Source organism: Haemorhous mexicanus, chromosome 5, assembly GCF_027477595.1.
Source record: "Haemorhous mexicanus isolate bHaeMex1 chromosome 5, bHaeMex1.pri, whole genome shotgun sequence".
NCBI classification, from domain to species: domain Eukaryota; kingdom Metazoa; phylum Chordata; class Aves; order Passeriformes; family Fringillidae; genus Haemorhous; species Haemorhous mexicanus.
Window position 1 is genome coordinate 75959884 of NC_082345.1, and position 6190 is coordinate 75966073.

The window sequence follows — 6190 nt, forward strand, 5'->3', positions numbered from 1 at the left end:
CCCGTGTCACCCACCCGGGCCGCTGTCCCCTTCCCCAAGACCCCGGGGCGCTGTCCCTGTCCCCGGTGCGTGTCCCCAGGGTGTCCCTGTCCCCACCCGAGGGTCTCACCGGCAGGTGCCAGGCCGGCACCTGGCCCTGTGCGACAGCCGTGTCCCCCCTCCGTGTCCCCCGGGAGTTCTCCCCGGGTCCCCCGACCAACCCCACTCGTGTCGCCCCTCCCGCCCCGCGCTGTGCGGCTGCCCCCGCCCGGGGGTCTGCAGGGGGACCCCCGGCGCTCCCCGGCAATGGCAGCCATATGGCGCCCCCCCCTCAATTAGCGGCAGGTAATTAGGGCGGGGGAAGGGGGGGCGCTCCCCGTCTGCCACCCCAGCCACCCCCGGCACCGCGGTGCGGGGTCCCCCGTGCTGCTCCCCCCGACCCCCTCCCTGCTGGGGGGCACAGGAGGGGTGGGGGGCTCCCCTTCCCACCCTGCGGCCCGCGGGTGTCACCCCGCCCGTGTGTCACCCCGGGCAGGGCCCCCGTGGCCGGGACGCCCGCCCAGCCCGGGACCCCCTCCCGGGGATCACGGCCCCCCCAGTCCCCTCCCCCCGCCGCCCCCGGCCGCCCCGCAGCCCCCGGCCCCCCCGGCCCCCGCCCCCCCGTACCTGCCCGGCGCCGCCGCCCCCGGCGCTGCTGCCCCGGCCCGGCGGGACGGGGGGGGCGGGGCGGGACCGGGCGGGGCCGGGCCGGGGGCGGGGCTGACCCGGGACAGCGGCCTGGGATCGAGTCCTGCCCTGCCTGGGCACCGCCCGGGCATCACCTGTCCTGCCTGGGCATCACCTGCACCACCTGCGCCAGCTGGGCATCACCTGGACACCGTCCGGGCATCACCCGTCCTGCCTGGGCATCACCTGCACCACCTGCACCAGCTGGGCATCACCTGGACACCGTCCGGGCATCACCTGTCCTGCCTGAGCATCACCTGCACCACCTGTGCCAGCTGGGCATCACCTGGACACCACCTGGGCATCACCTGTCCTGCCTGGGCATCGCCTCTATCTCCTGGGCATCACCTGTATTGCCTGGGCATCACCAGCAGCACCTGGGCAGCACCTGGGCAGCACCTGTCCTTCCTGAGCATCACCTGCACCACCTGCCCAGCCTGGGCACCACCTGGGCATCCCCTGCATCACCTGCCCCACCCTGGGCATCACCTGTCCTGGCTGGGCACCACATGGGCAGCACCTGCATCACCTGCCCTCCCTGGGCATCACCTGTGTCACCTGGGCATCACCCTCCCTCCTGCACCTCCTGGCTGTGGAGTCTCTTTGTTCCTCTCGTGCCGGGGTCAGGTCTCAGGTCAAGTTCTGTGCTCCCTCGGGGGGCAGTGCCTGGCAGCACAGAAAGTTTAAAGTTCTCAGCAGCCAGGGCTCCACCTGGGCATCACCTGCTGGCACCTGCCTGGGCATCTCCTGCCCTGCCCTCAGCCCTTGCTGCCCAGAGCCCTGAGTCCCACCTGCCGTGCCTGGGGATCACCTGTGTGCCCCATCCCTGCCTGCACTGCCTGATTCAGGAGATGTCACCTGTCTGTGCTGCCTGGGAGCAGTCCCTGTCACCTGCCTGCTGTCACCACTTCTGCCACCTGCCCGAGGGCTCTGCCTGGGCCTTCCCCTGCACACCTGGGCCATTCCCTGCCCACCTGGGCCATCCCCTGCCCACCTGGGCCATCCCCTGCCCACCTGGGCCATTCCCTGCCCACAGTAGTGCCCTGCCTGCCCCGCTGGGCTGTGCATGACCTGCCCCTGCTGCCTGCACAGGTGTGACCCTCCCTGGGCACCTGGGAGGGGTGTGACACCCCTGTGCACACCTGGAGGGGTGTGACTGCCCCCTTGCACACCTGAGCCCCGTGTGAGGCTGGCTGGGGGTGTGGCCCCTCCTTGCACACTCGCGTGTCCCCGCTGAGCCACCGCCATAATCCGCTTTGGGGACAAAGAGGATGAGCTGGGGGAGGGGGAAGTGACACGGGGGCCACCAAGGGGGGGGAGTGCAAGTGTGAAAATGAGGTGAGAGTGTGTGTGCAGGTGTGTGACACACCTGTGTGTGTGTGCAGGTGTGTGAGACAGCGCTGTGTGTGTGACACAGGTGTGTGTGTGACACCTGTGTGTGTGTAGGTGTGTGTGACACCTCTGTGTGTGTGTGGGTGTGTGACACCTGTGTGTATACGAGACACCTGTGTGTGTGTGTGTGTGTGAGACACCTCTGTGTGCATGACACACCTGTGTGTGCGAGACACCTGTGCGTATATGAGAAACCTGTGTGTGACACAATGTGTGACACACCTGTGTGTGACACACCTGTGCGTATATGAGAAACCTGTGTGTGACACCATGTGTGACACACCTGTGTGTGACACACCTGTGTGTGGCTGGTGCACGCAGGTGTGTGCAGGTCTCTGTGGCCTGTCTGCACCCTGCGTGTGCGAGCGAGCAGCTGTGACTGCAGAGGTGCGCTGTCCTGCTGGGTGTGGGCATCGCCTCTATCTCCTGGGCATCACCTGTATTGCCTGGGCAGCCAGGTGCACCCCCACCCTGCCTGTGTGCACAGGGGTGTGCGGTCACCTGTGCATGCTGGGGCCCTGCAGGGACCCCCAGGCCCCCCGAGGCTCGGGCTGTGCTCCCGGGGCTGGCACAGCCCAGGTGCTCCAGGGCACCCTCGGAGCCCCCGGCAGCGGGATTTCATCACAGCCACGGGGACAGGGGCGGGGACACAGCTGGACAACCTCGCTCGGTGGGGAAGGGGCAGGGACACAGCCGGACATCATCGCTCGGTGGGGAAGGGGCAGGGACACAGCTGGACATCATCACTCCGTGGGGAAGGGGCAGGGACACAGCTGGACATCATCGCTCGGTGGGGAAGGGGCAGGGACACAGCTGGACATCACTGTGTGGGGAAGGGGCAGGGACACAGCTGGACATCGTCGCTCGGTGGGGAAGGGGCAGGGACACAGCCGGACATCATCGCTCGGTGGGGAAGGGGCAGGGACACAGCTGGACATCATCACTCCGTGGGGAAGGGGCAGGGACACAGCTGGACATCATCACTCCGTGGGGAAGGGGCAGGGACACAGCTGGACAACCTCGCTCCGTGGGGAAGGGGCAGGGACAGACCCGGGAAGGGGGCTCACCCCAGGGAGGGGAAGGGAACGGGCTCCTGGGACACCTCGCTGGAGTCTCAGTCTGGTCCTGTCCCAGGGGGCTGCACAGCGACACCCTGACATCCCAAATCCTCCTGATCCCAACTAGCCAAGCTCAGCCTTAGAGCTGCCCCACAGCTCCATCTCGGGGAGCCCTGAGACTAACGGGGTGCCGGGGCAGCAAACGGGGGTTGGGGAGACCCCGAGCCCTGGCGGGCGGGTGGGCAGGGCCCTGTGCTCCGTATGGGACATTCCAGGTGAGGCCCCAACAGCATCCCTGACCCGTTCCGGGAGGGTCACCAGGATCCAGCGCCTCCCCCAGAGCCAGGACAGCTCTGTGGAGCCGCGATCCCGCTGGAGCGGAGGGAATGTCCCGGGTCCGGGGATCCCAACCGGGCCCGAGGGCACAGCGGGGGTGGGACCGGGGGTCCCGGCAGCCTCAGAGGCAGGAGCTGGTGACAGAGGGGACAGCGCTGGGTGGCCGCAGCAGCTCAGGGTGGCACCTCCCGCAGCTCCGCGTCCCTCGGGGCTCCGGGCTGCTGCCGTTCCCGTTATTAAACCGCTTTTCCCACTCCGCCCCGAGCGCTCCGCGCCTCCTCCCGAAGCGGGCCGGCCCCGCTCGTTCTCCCTCCCGGCTCCCGGCCCTGCCCGCGGGCGGAACGGCGCAGAGAGCGCGGTGCTGGGGAGCACGAACAGCGTTGTTTCAACAGCGAACGGGACTGCGGCACGGGGGGCGGCAGGGGAGGGGCGGGGGGACACAGCGGCCCCGGGGCTGCGGCCGCCTCGGGCCCCGCGGCGGCGACCGAGCCGGAACGGAGCGGGCCGGGGCCGCGTTCTGCAGCCAGAACCGCGTCCGCTCCGGCTCCGCTCAGCCCAGCTGGTCCCGCAGGAACTGCAGGAAATCCCTGAGCAGGTTGCAGAACTGCACCAGGCTCTCGTACGGCACCGAGATCAGCAGAAGCCTGTCCGGGTCCGGTGCCGGTTGCAGCTCCTCGGGCACCGCGGGGATGGCTGGCCCCGGTGTTGGAGCAGGTGTTCCTGCTGGGAGCAATCCCACCTGGAGCAGGTTCGGGGTGCTGAACCCCCGTCCCAGGGCTGTTCCCCCATCCTTGGCCCGGGCTGGAACTGAGCAGGGATCATCCAGGGGCAGCTCCTGCACTCGGCTGAGACGGGCACAGACCCGGGCACTGACCCAGCTCTCGTCTGCTCCGGCTCCGGAGTGGGAAACCAGCAGGTGGCATTGGTAAGGACACGCTGACCAGGACACACTGACCAGTACACATTGGTCAGGATACTCCAATCAGGACATTCTGACCAGGACACGCTGATCAGGACACGCTGACCAGGACACAGTGGTGAGGACACTGATCAGGACACGCTGACCAGGGCACTCTGACCAGGACACACTGACCAGGACACTCTGATCAGGACACAGGGGTCAGGACACGCTGACCAGGGCACAGTGGTCAGGACACGCTGACGAGGACACGCTGATCAGGGCACATTAATCAGGTCACAAACACGTCCAGGCCGGCAGAGTCCCTGTGTTGTCACCTTTGGGAAGGTGAGGGCTCAGGGCTCGGGGTTCAGGCTGGCACAGACGGCCCAGGACACGGTGTGGCTCTGCCCACCATGGCTGAGGATCCTGGGCCCTCGGTGCCACCAGGGCAGCATCACCTGCCCCTGGAGAGGCTGGGCCACCAGCTTTGCTTGTAGCCATGGTGGTGCTGGCCAAGTGGGTGCTGTGGGCTGGCAGAGCAACCCTCGTTAATGGCTTGATTGGACTCACCCAGAGGGGAGGATGGCCCTGCCTGGACGGTGTACCCCGACCACCCTCCTGGGAACTGCTCAAGGTAAAGACCAGTTCCACTCCTGCATCTTTGGCCTTTCCTGCCACTGACACCCAGCATCACGGGCCAGAGCTGCAGGCTATCAAAAGCCATTTCTGATTGGTGATTAATGATTTGTTTGTGCCGTGTGAGCTGGGTGTGCCGATGAGGCTGGGCGTTCATTACCACCACTCCCTCCTGCCTGGCTGGACCCGTGCCCTGGGGCACCTGAATGCTCCCAGCTCCATCACCGGGGAGCTGAGCAGGCATTGACCCAGCTCAGGATGACACCAGCACGCTTGTTATGCTCAGCTCCCAAATTCAGCACCCCACAGTGGTGAGCCCCTAATGGCCTGGCCTGTGACCCACCAGCGAAATCGCAATTGAGATGGACTGACCATGGAGTCTCACACTGGTCTGAGTTGGGAAAGAGCAAGAGATGGCCCTGTCCTGCCACGGGCACCACCACGAGGTGACATGGGCCTGCCCAGCCTGGGCAGAGGGAGCGAGCACCACTGGCCTCAGAAGCCACCTCATCATTATTCAGCCATAATTATGAGGGAAAGGAAATTAAAGGAGTTTTTCCCCAAAGTCCTTCTCAATCTAGTCCCCCTGCTTGCTGACACATTGGGGTAGACTCCAGGCTCGTCCCCAAACAAGCATCGAGATGAGGAACAAGGTGGGATCAGGGCTCCAGGGAAACTCCCCCATCCCAAAATCCCATCACAGCTGAGTTTTCTCATCGGATACTGGGGGCCAGCCAGAGCCCCCTCATGTGTGCCCACCCCTCCTGCAGCCGTGTTGGAGCCCCCCCGGGATGTGCCCATTGCAGCTGGCTGGGGCTGGCACGGGGCAGGCGTCTGGGGACAATTCCCTGTCCCGGTACAGCTCGGGGGGAGCAGTCCCTGGGCCGATGTCACCCTGTCCCTCCAGGACAATTCCCTGTCCCGGTGCAGCTCGGGGGGAGCAGTCCCTGGGCCGATGTCACCCTGTCCCTCCAGGACAATTCCCTGTCCCGGTGCAGCTCGGGGGGAGCAGTCCCTGGGCCGATGTCGCCCTGTCCCTCCGTGGCTCCCGTGGCTGCAGAACCCCTCTGGGCCGGGGTTTACCGGGGGCTCTGGCACCCGAGCGCCCCGTGGGCTGGGACTGAATTATCTCCACAATTAACGATTTCCATCCCTCAACAAC